General features: G+C 39.1%; 1 long non-coding RNA gene across 1 annotated transcript; it reads right to left on the bottom strand.

Moving 5' to 3' along the window:
* Window positions 1-7782: 7782 nt before the first annotated feature.
* On the bottom strand, window positions 7783-9477 carry LOC122992474. Its single transcript, XR_006406056.1, has 3 exons — window positions 8489-9477; window positions 7949-8039; window positions 7783-7855 (listed from the first exon to the last, which is right to left on the bottom strand). It is a non-coding gene; the product is annotated as an uncharacterized LOC122992474 (long non-coding RNA).
* Window positions 9478-10596: the final 1119 nt, after the last annotated feature.

Below are 10596 nucleotides of genomic sequence, written 5' to 3'. Positions count from 1 at the left end.
GTATAAGTATATACTATAAGTATAACATCAATTTCCACAGCACTAATTCCACAGAGAATAATCTGGTGCAGCGACCCTCTAGATCCAGGCCCCAAAGATGGTAGCGTGGAGTAACATCCACTGAAAAAATCCAGCAGAGTGTAAACGACTGCAATTAGTGAATTTCTGTGGAAAGAGAAACTGAGAGCAGCATATCGGTGACTATGGCATGACTGTTGTTGTACTGATGGAATTAGTGTAGTGGGAATTGTACATTATACCACAATTATCAAGACAAAAAGGTAAAAAAATTATGAAAGTTTTGAGTTTGCAGCATCCCTGTGAGGATTCTCAGTCATCAGATGTTTTGCATTAACCGGGAAAATTAGGGATAAAACCTTGTTTCTTACAGCATTGTATTGCTGCCACCAACGGGCCACTTCATGACATTAAAGTGGTATGTTATATTAAACATTTCTTGGTAAAACTAAATAATTAGGTGTGTAGCTATAATGAGAAAATTCATATGTGTTCAGAGCACAGATATTTTCATGGTATGGAATTAATAATATGAAAAATAAGAAAAGTTTGTTGTTATAATGGAAAACTGAGCAAAAACTTTTTGTCATGGTGGCTCTAATATAAAACTGTTCCATATAAAGTCTTAGTTCTCTCTTCAGGTACATTTTGAGAATTTGAACCCTCAAAAACTGTTTTTCTTCCAGTCTAGCCATAGATTTGTATAAAGTCTCCTCTTGAGTAACCACTGAGTGTTTTTTTCCTTTCTCCTTTCTCCTCTCTCTGTTGCTCAGGTGTTTGCTGGGAGAGAACAGCAATTCAGAGCTCAAGTAGTCTTAGTCCAGGCACACAGGCCTCAGGCGGGGGACTCAAGTCATGAGTCCCTCCCAGCATGGAGGCCTGACAGTGGGGATTACCTCCATCTCATCCCCTGCTGAGAGGCGCCAGATATGGATTCAATCAGTTCTGTCTCTGTCCCTGGGGAGAAGGATAAGTAGGTAGACAATGGACTGAACTCAACACGTACACACACACACACACACACACACATAGAAATACACACCTAATTGAATCCCATTTGTCTCATCCCTGGACATCCATGAGGTATAATGACAGCTAGAAATCTGTGCTAAATTGCTGCAATGGTAGGAACTCATTTACACCCTCATCTTCATCATTGGAGGAGGGGTGGGGGGTGTGGGGGCGGCGGAGGGGGGGCATGGATAATTGCTCATATCTAATGGCACGCTAATTATCAGTGTAAAATCACCATTGGTTTCTCGCTAATTCTAAAAATATCTGCCGACAGGTGGAACAGCAGCAGCTGGGTAATTTTAACGAAACTCTTGGCCTTTACTGTCGCTCTACTTGTGTCTCTCGACTCCCTCGGCCCCGATCTCAATGAACACCTCTCTCATTTCTCTCTGTCTCACCGTCATCCATTATACACTGCAACACTGGCGACGAAGCTTTAGGGTTTATCCCAACGTTGCACTTGTGTGTGTGATAAAGCCTACAAACCTCCACAGTCTCTCTTCTTCCACTGGCCTGCTGAATACATGATGATGCTCCTTTAAGGTATTAACCTTAAAAAAAGGAGAATCATTCATCTCTCCTCCGTACAAGCACTACTGTCATGTTTTACATTGGTAATCAGAGTATCAATCAGGCCTGAGCAACAAGGTGAACAGGCTAGTCAGCCACAATAAGAACTTAATGAGCTCCCATTGAGAAAGAAACAAACTCTGTTGGTTTTGTCCTAAGATTTATTATTAAGAATGAATTCTGTCTTCTGCCAGAATAAAAATTTCCATCGCGGAGGCAAAGATTTACAGTAATTTAACAGTCTCTAGGCCACACGTTTGAACATAATTGTATATTTTCCTTGGTTAAGACGAAAAACGCCAATTGAGCATCTTTTTATACCTCTGGCTAAACAGCATTTGTTTAAGTAGTGAGCTGAAAGTTTGAGAAATCTTACAGCGTTAGACTGGTAGGGCAGAACAAAATGCACTGAGCATATGCACTGAGAACCATAATTCTATCTTAGTGTCAGCTCTTTGGAAGCGTATGTGCAGATGGGGAGAGCTGGATGCTCATTTAATGGTCAGTTTAGCTAATGCAATAATAGCTGCAGAGAGGGGCCGTGTAATGACCACCTCACTGGGCTTATTCAAGTGAGCCGAGCCTTTCCAGGATGGCCCTAATAAGAGATCTCAAGGCCGTAGCAGACACTGGACACGCAATTGTACATCTTTCAGACAGGGCTCAACAGATTGTAAGATGTGAGAAATGAGAAATAAAATGGAATGGGGAGGAGGGGGTATTATTTAAAAATGAGTAGGTTATGCTTTCATGAGCATGCCTGAGGTGGAGTAGAGGTAATTGTTTTGTTTGACATTTGGTTCCTCTGGATGTAATTATGAAAGGCTTTTTGCTAGAATGCAGTTGAACTATGACTATAACAACCATCAAAATTACATAAATACTTCTGTCTATGAAGCATGGATGTCCAGTGGGTGTAATAAAACCTACCTGGTGTACAAGGAAACAAAATGGTCCATACCTTCCTAGCATGACACTACTGTAATAGATGTGGGACAAGAAACTCAAGACAAGAAAGTTCAGCTTAAGTTAAAGCGGCTTCGGCAGTTTGAACAAACCACGAAATGGGAGCTAGCCAAATGAAGCTGGTCTCTTTCAGTATAAATTCCCTCTCTCTATTTCCTGGTGGTTCATTGCTGAACTGCTGCAGATGGATAATAAAATGGGGTTTGCATACAAAACTACAGGTGGACAGCTCAACGGATCACCTTTTTATTCCTGAATATCCCAGAAAAACACTGATGCAAACAATGTTTAATATCTGTCCAAAGAGATATGAGTAACAGAGGATATGGATAAAAATATGGGAGAAAGCTGGAGTTCATAGCAAGTTCTGAGCTCTGTTCAAATATGAAGTCACCAACACACACTGCACACTGAGTCTGAAGGTGTTTGGTTAGCTTTGTTAGCTCTTAAGGCTCATGTCTTTACTGTTAGATGCATCAGTCATTGGTCAATGATCTTTATTTTGAATAAACAGGGTCAAAATGTTTTGTTAGCTAGTTAGGCTAAAGCTTGTGTTGTTAGCTGCTTTGCTATTTGTGTCAATTAAACAAGGTCATAGTGTGTTTTGTTAGCTATCTAGGCTAATGACTGCTGTTAGCTGTTCTGGTCATTTGTGTTCAATAAACAATACAAAATGTGTTGTTATCTGATTATGGTTAATGCCTGTACTGTTAGCTGTGTTAGCCATTTGTGTTAAATAAACAGGCTCAGATTGTGCTAATATGTTAGCTCTTTAGGCTAATGTCTGTAATGTTTGATGCATTAGTCATTTGTTTTGAATAAACAAATGACTAATGCATCAAACATTAGGCTAATGTTTGTAGTGTTAGCTTTATTGGTCATTTGCATCAAGAATGCAGTCAAATGTGTGTGAAAATGCTCAGCATGCCTTTAGTGCACCAGATCTGCTAACAAACCTACATGCGACTGCAAGAATGTATCACTGCAGTATAGCAAGAAAAGAAATAAAACACAAAGAGGGAATTTTGTTTCATGATTTGACTACAAATCAGACTACAAAAGCTTCATATTAGCTAGATATTTTTTGCACACAACAACAACAATGGGATTTATGTTTTTACAGTGGAGTCGTGGTAGGAAGTAGCTACGTAGGAGGGTCAGTATGGACAGAAGGAAGGATAACAGTGATCAATAATTTCAGCGTACATACAGCATGTGACTATTACTGTAGACTTGAAGGAAAGAAACAACAAAAATCAACCGGAATTAGAGAGAAAAGAAGAGAACATTACTCATTAGAGAGTTAAAGTCCTCCTCCATCTGTAACGGACAGCTCTGTCATTTAATATTTGTCTTTTTAAATCACAAGCATTGTGTTCTCTGCCCTTTAAAGAGAGCAAAATGGTATTTTCTCTGCACTTTCAGTTTTAAATAGGAGGTTAACTGTACTGTAGCTGAGGAGCAGCTGAACTGCACATTTAATTTTAATTGCAGGCCAGATGAAGCACAGGTTGACAGTTGGCTGAAAGAAATCAAGCAATAAATGGACATCTGGTCTTTGTGCTTGAATTAGTGTAAGCAAACCAACCAAATTCCCATCAATACATAAAAATGTAGTAATGTAAAGTATATTTAGTATTACTGAGTAAATTGAAATAATAATAAGTAAGAAACAGACTATCTAAATAATACGATTTTTAAAACTGGATCCCATGCGTGAAACAAAAGACAGAACTGGAAATCCAAATCACCCACAGCTACAAAAAACGTAGAGAGGGGAAATGTAGGGTTTGACATGAGCTCCATTGTTTCATCTGCTTCAAATTCACTTCCACTGTCATTATTCCCCTGGATACATCACCCTATTTTAATTACACTTTATATAAAGCATTTAAGCAGGGGCCTCTTCGTTATCTTTTCCCTGTTCCTGTCTCTTTCAACCCCCTTTTCTTCCTCATCTGTGAGAGGTTGGGAGACACGCCACACTCTCCGTAGGAGACGTTCTGGAAACTGGCTAATTTCAGCTTGCAGACCGTCTTGTCATTTGAAGCTAATTGCATGGTTTAGCCCAGCTCTGGCAATTATAGCCCCCCTCCTTTGTGTAAGTGCGATATCTTTCAGAGGTCTGGTGGTTAAAGAAGATGGGGGCCGCCGCTTTTCCTCACATGGTTCAATTCTGTGTTTTCAGACACTTTGAATGCGGTTGTCTTATAAAAGAGGAGAAGGAGCTCAAGGGAAGAGTAAGCGTGAAGGCACTGACACTTAACGTTGAAACACATTATAACAGCCAGAGTGGCATAAAGCTGCTATTGTGTCAGGGCTACATATAAATAGGACATTTATCTCCCCCAGTGTTATTTTAATCATGAGGCCGAGTGAGGGTAAAGAGGGGATATTTGTTTTTCTTCTCTTTCTTTCGCCTCATCTTCCAACATTCTTATAGGAGTGCATTTGGCATGTGAACACAGTCAGAGCCACTCAAAGACACACACACGCATGCACACAGGGGAACATTAGCAAAGATGGAGCCTTTGGGGTCAGGTCCGTCTGGTGAAAAAGGTCAAGTGTCTGGTCTGTCTTTTTTTTTTTTTTTTTTCTCTCCAGACGTGTGGAATGCTGAATACAAAGTTTGTGGATGTGTGTCTGTGCATTTGCTTTTAAAGTGCTAATCATATGGACAGGAATGCCTTTGGTATCAGTTCTTTCTGTGAAAATATTCAGATAATGACTTCTGGATCTCTTGGTCTCTTAGTGAGTGCAGGAAACAGCCAACACAACCTTGCACACACACACACACACACACACATACACACACACACACACACACACACACATACACAAATACTTGCATACAAACAGAAGAGCGGGGCTAAAGTGCCAGAGGCATTTGCCAGAAGGCGCCTCAGATAATTTCACACTCTAAACAGAACCCAGGAACCGCTGACAGACCATAAGCATGCACACCACAGCAAAGATGGTAAACATCGGGCACCTCCCTTGTGGCTGGAAACTGTTGGAAGCGGTGTAAGGGTGCTTGGTTTGAAGCCCACTCAAACAAGACTAAAGCTAATGAGTCCTTCGTTGGATAAACCCAAGCCTGATTGGGGCTGTTGATGTAGTCAGAGAGCCAAATGCACAAGGATTATGAGGGAATGTACCAACTACGAGATTGATCTGGAGGAATCGTTTTAGGAACCGATTAGTCAAAGGCTGTAGAAATGTTTGGGGCTCACGGTGGCATGACATTTATCATAACTGCTGTTTGATTCAATCTAGGTTTAGAAACGGAGTCAAAGTTTCCCTAAAAAGTACTTTTACACTTTGCACACTCCACACCTAACCACAAATTATGCAGAAACCGCTGCCGCCTGTCTGTGTCTATTGTTTTCTCTTTTATTCTGTAAGATCTGTTCTGCTGGGTCTTTGAATAATGGCGACATGGTGAGATTTATTATAACAAAGAAGGGTTATACATTTATACAAATCAATTGCCACCTTTTTTTTTGTGCATGAAAATAATATCAGTCTGAAAGAATGAATGACAAAGTAAGTTTTGATCAGCAGCAAATTCAACATGTGTGTTCACACATCCTCCACTGGATGACACATAGGCAGCATACACCCTCACACACAGATACATAGGCTAGATTATTGGCTTGATTATTGAATCTGAATCAATTAGCAAAATGGCTTATGGAATCTTAAACCTTTTCGAAATCCCTTATCAAATCTAATTAGGTTTAGCTTTCAGCATTTGCAAATTATAAATAATTAAAACCCAAAGACCTATAATCAGCTTTGGTTCTCTGAGAAGGCAGAAACTCTTTAGTGATAGCCGAAATTAATGTTCACAACATGTAGCTACAGCCTGGAAATAGACACGAACGACATTAAAAAATGAAATGTTGATTAAATGACACATTGCCGTGTGTCAGCTTTGCACATCTTACGTCTCACGAGCTACTTGCTCCAGATACTGCAGGTCCCGATTCAGAACTATTAACACGGTAAGCTTAAAATATTAATATGATGTGCATGCAAGTTTAACAGGGAGAATTTCCTAAATATGAATAGTTGATAATGTCTCTAGAGAACAGATGCTCTTGGTTGGTGTTGTTGAACTACGAAAACACACAGTTGTCATAGAGCGGTGTTAGAGTGATATTTATTTTCCCACACAAACCATCTTTGGTGAAGTATAGACATTGGCTTGCAGAGAGCACATTAGCCAGAAAACACAGCAAAGTTTCATTTTAGCCCTCACAGAATTAACATTAATTAGCTACAGTTGAATATAATCTGCCACCAGTGATGTTGTGTCATTTTAACCGGTAAAAGCAACAGTTAGTGTGTAAAAATGTTATCTGAATCATTTTTTATGTTCTTTACTTTAAGTCCCCTTTATTTAAGATTTATATAAAACCGTCAACAAACATTTGAGAAGCTTTATAACACACTATATGTAGTCATAAGCAGATATAAGTGTTTGTTAATGTATTAGTCGTGAACTATAACTCCTCCTGTGAGTGTCCATGACTGGTATATAAACAGATAATGACAATATGGTAAAACACAGTTGTAATAAAATAGAAGAGGTTATTGTGGACAAAGACTGTTCAGTATAAACACTTCAAATGTCTTTATATCTGCTCAGAGTGTCATAAACTCTTTATTAAATGTCTGTTTAAATGGAGGACTGAGAACAAATAAAAGTTTACTGGCAAACACAATGCTACCATGAAAGGCTTTGACCAAAATAAATAAAATTTTAGTGTTGTAATTTTATGTGCATGACTCATTATAAGTTCTATTGTTACATATTTTGCAACTGAATGATAAAAGGGTAAAAACCAGTGTATGGTTAGGGGAGAGTTACTGTTCTGCTCTCCTGAGATGTATAATTGCACATATAGTGCTGGGACCAGTTGTTAAGGGATCAATGTAATGACCGTAATGTTTAAGTAGCTTTCACCCCAAGGAAGTTCTTGAACTTTGAGACCCAAGGAAAAAAAAAGAGAAAAGGTCATACAGGCTCGAAAAAACCCCACCTTACTGAAATGTGATTTAAATAATGAATAACAATTTTATTTATCAGTATCTTTATATCTTTACCAAAAATAAACACTGCAACTCTTTCACACTATGCTGTTTATAAATGTCCACCCCGATGGTCAGCTGTAATTAAAGCCACCACAAACACACACAGTAGCATTCCCAGCTTCCCAGCAGCGAGATGGGGAGAGCTGCAAAGCTGCAGCTCAATCACTATCCACAGCAGATCAGAGATCTAATAAAAAAAAATAAAAAATAAGAGTTAAATATATCTGGAGGCCAGATAGAAGCTGCCTAAAGTTAGCAAGATAAGATTGAGCCAGCCTACCTTGACCAAGATGAAGCTGCGTTAAGCAAGGTCTCTAAGAGAGACAAAATTACTCAACTCTGGTCTGCAGCCAGGAGACGAGCCGACCACGCTGTGAAATAAAGGAGCAGAAGCAGATATAACGCCAATAGCAGACGCTATAAACATGCGGCACAAGATAACTGTAAAATGCAGGATGTAGCACTAGCCAACCATTAATCATCTATTAAATAACTTACAATTACCATTTATTTTGCCTATTAAAGTACTTATTTGTTTATTTATACCTATCTATCGATGATCAAACATATGTATCAATTTCTACGTTCATGTAATGAGGCCTTTTTTAACTTTTTGAAATGTGTTTGATGCATGAAAATTAAATGATCACTTTAAAGATGAATTTATTCATGAGTCTGTCAGTGTTCTGGTGTTATAAGAGATTGTAATTTAAGAGAGTAAGATTCTCACTTTCTTTCTCATCTCAGCTGTTCACATCACATTAATATACTGGGAGCTGTGAGTGAGCTGACTGAAACTAGATAATGTGCTAATACTTACTTCTGAGGGGAAATCCAAAACTCATGCACGTCTGAATCATGTACTGCAGACGACAAGATGATTGCTTCCGTCGTCTCCGCGTTGAAAGTACTCTCACATGGTGGCTGGTAAGAGACGGTTGGATAAAATAAATAAAAATAATGGAGAGTGAACATGAAGCAGGAGCTGCTGTAGACCCAGAACGCTAAGGTACAATTAAGGGGAAACATGCTCACATATATAATATACTGTAATTTGCCTTTAAATAACACTGGAAATGTTTACGTTGAGTGTTAGAAACAATTTTCATTCAACGGTAGCTCAGACTGGTAATGTTGTAATTGATAATAATGTGAAGGGTCTGCTGGTAATGGCATACTTAATCAATCATTTAGTAGGCAGTAGGCAGTATGCAGCATATAGTGATTGAGTATGTAGTAGGCAGTACGTTAGTATGCGATTTCAAACGTAGCCTGATTTCTGTGCTCTTTAACAGGACATATTTGTTGTGATTTTATGTCATTTATATGCTGTTATCAGATGTTAAACATGGTCAAAGTTCCAAAACTTGAGGTGGATGAATGTAAAAATGCTCCCTGCAGGACAAAAGCCTGGGTTTCCTGCTCTGAATTCTTTGTTTGCAATGTTCTTTTGTTTATTTTTAACTTTCCCAACATGCAAGATGTCAGACGTCTGTTTCGTTATCTTAGTCCACTCATATTCTAGATCTGATTCAGGCTCCAACATGTAAAGATGCATTTGAGATGTCGCCATTTTGAGTAAAGAAGGAGAAAAAGTAGTGAAATCCTTCTACTACTGTTTGTTTATGTAGCCTCCGGAGTTGGCAGAAGCCTTCCAGAAGCTGTCCAATCAGAACAGAGTGGGCTAAGCAGGAGGCAGGCCTTAAAGAGACAGGAGCCTGTTTCAGACAGAGGCTGAACTGAGGGGCTGCATAAAGGGTCAGTATAGTTTAAGGTGTTTTTTTTCAGTTGTAAATCGATCAGATATTCCCAGTAGAACAAATGGAGCTGTAAATATGCATAATATGTCCCCTTTAAAATAGTCACTTTTTGAAACATGAGTCATGTAATAAAACATAACTCACAACAAGACTCAGTTTTGCAATGAAGCTGCTACCTTTCACTGAAATAAAGTCTTCCATAAAATTGTAGTAACCAGGAGACAGAATCACCAATATCACTTCATTTACTACTATTAGCCAGTAATACATCAGCTAGTGTCATATCTAATACTACTGAGAGGAGAGCGATGTGTCATCATTTATGGAGGTGAATGCATCATTATCAGGCTACGTCTGAATACATTGCTGTAACTGCCAAATGACATTAAGCATTTCCTATTTCTATTGTATTAATTATTTAATTACATCCATGTTAAAACACCAGACAGTTTTTGATGTTTAATAAAAAAACTAAATTTGTGCGACTGTGCTGAACGAATGAAGTGATCGCTACAGCAGAGATGTCACGGGTCAATAGGATTAAAGATCAAAATGCAAACACTGAGGCAGAATAGATAGATGAAAAGGGACTTTATTAACTACATTCAAATAAACAGGCTTACATGTAGGCAGCCCCAAACAAGCAAACAAATCCAGAAGGGATACAGTAGACAGGTAGGTCAAAACACAGGTAGCAGATAACAGACAGAGTATCAGGAAGAAGTGTAGGTGGGTTTAGTGCACAACATGACAATCTGGCAAGGCAGAAGGGCTGGTGAGCTGGTTATATAATAATGAGGGACTGAAGGGATAATGAGAGGCAGGTGTGTGGGCAGGTGGGGATGATTTAAGAATGAGATCAGGTGGATGTAGAAAGTCAGGTGACCGGGATTGGTAGGAAAGTCCGAGGGCATCAGGTGGAGAATGGCAGGTCTGGAAAAGTTCTAAGAAATACATGAACCTGGAGGAAGTGAGAAGAGGCTGGAAGACAGAGACAGAGAGGCAGACTGACTGAGCAACATAAAAATAACTGAGACAGCCGTCGTGACAAGAGAAGCAAAGAGCTGGCACTAAGAGGATGTGCCCAGAATCTAATATGAGAGGCATTGATACTAAGTGAGTGATTGGATCAGATGTTATTTCACATTTACTGCAGCTGCACTAACTT

The sequence above is a fragment of the Thunnus albacares genome, chromosome 11, assembly GCF_914725855.1.
Source record: "Thunnus albacares chromosome 11, fThuAlb1.1, whole genome shotgun sequence".
In the NCBI taxonomy this organism is placed as follows: Eukaryota; Metazoa; Chordata; class Actinopteri; order Scombriformes; family Scombridae; genus Thunnus; species Thunnus albacares.
Note: the sequence above shows the minus strand (reverse complement) of the source record. Positions and strands in the feature narration are given on the sequence as shown.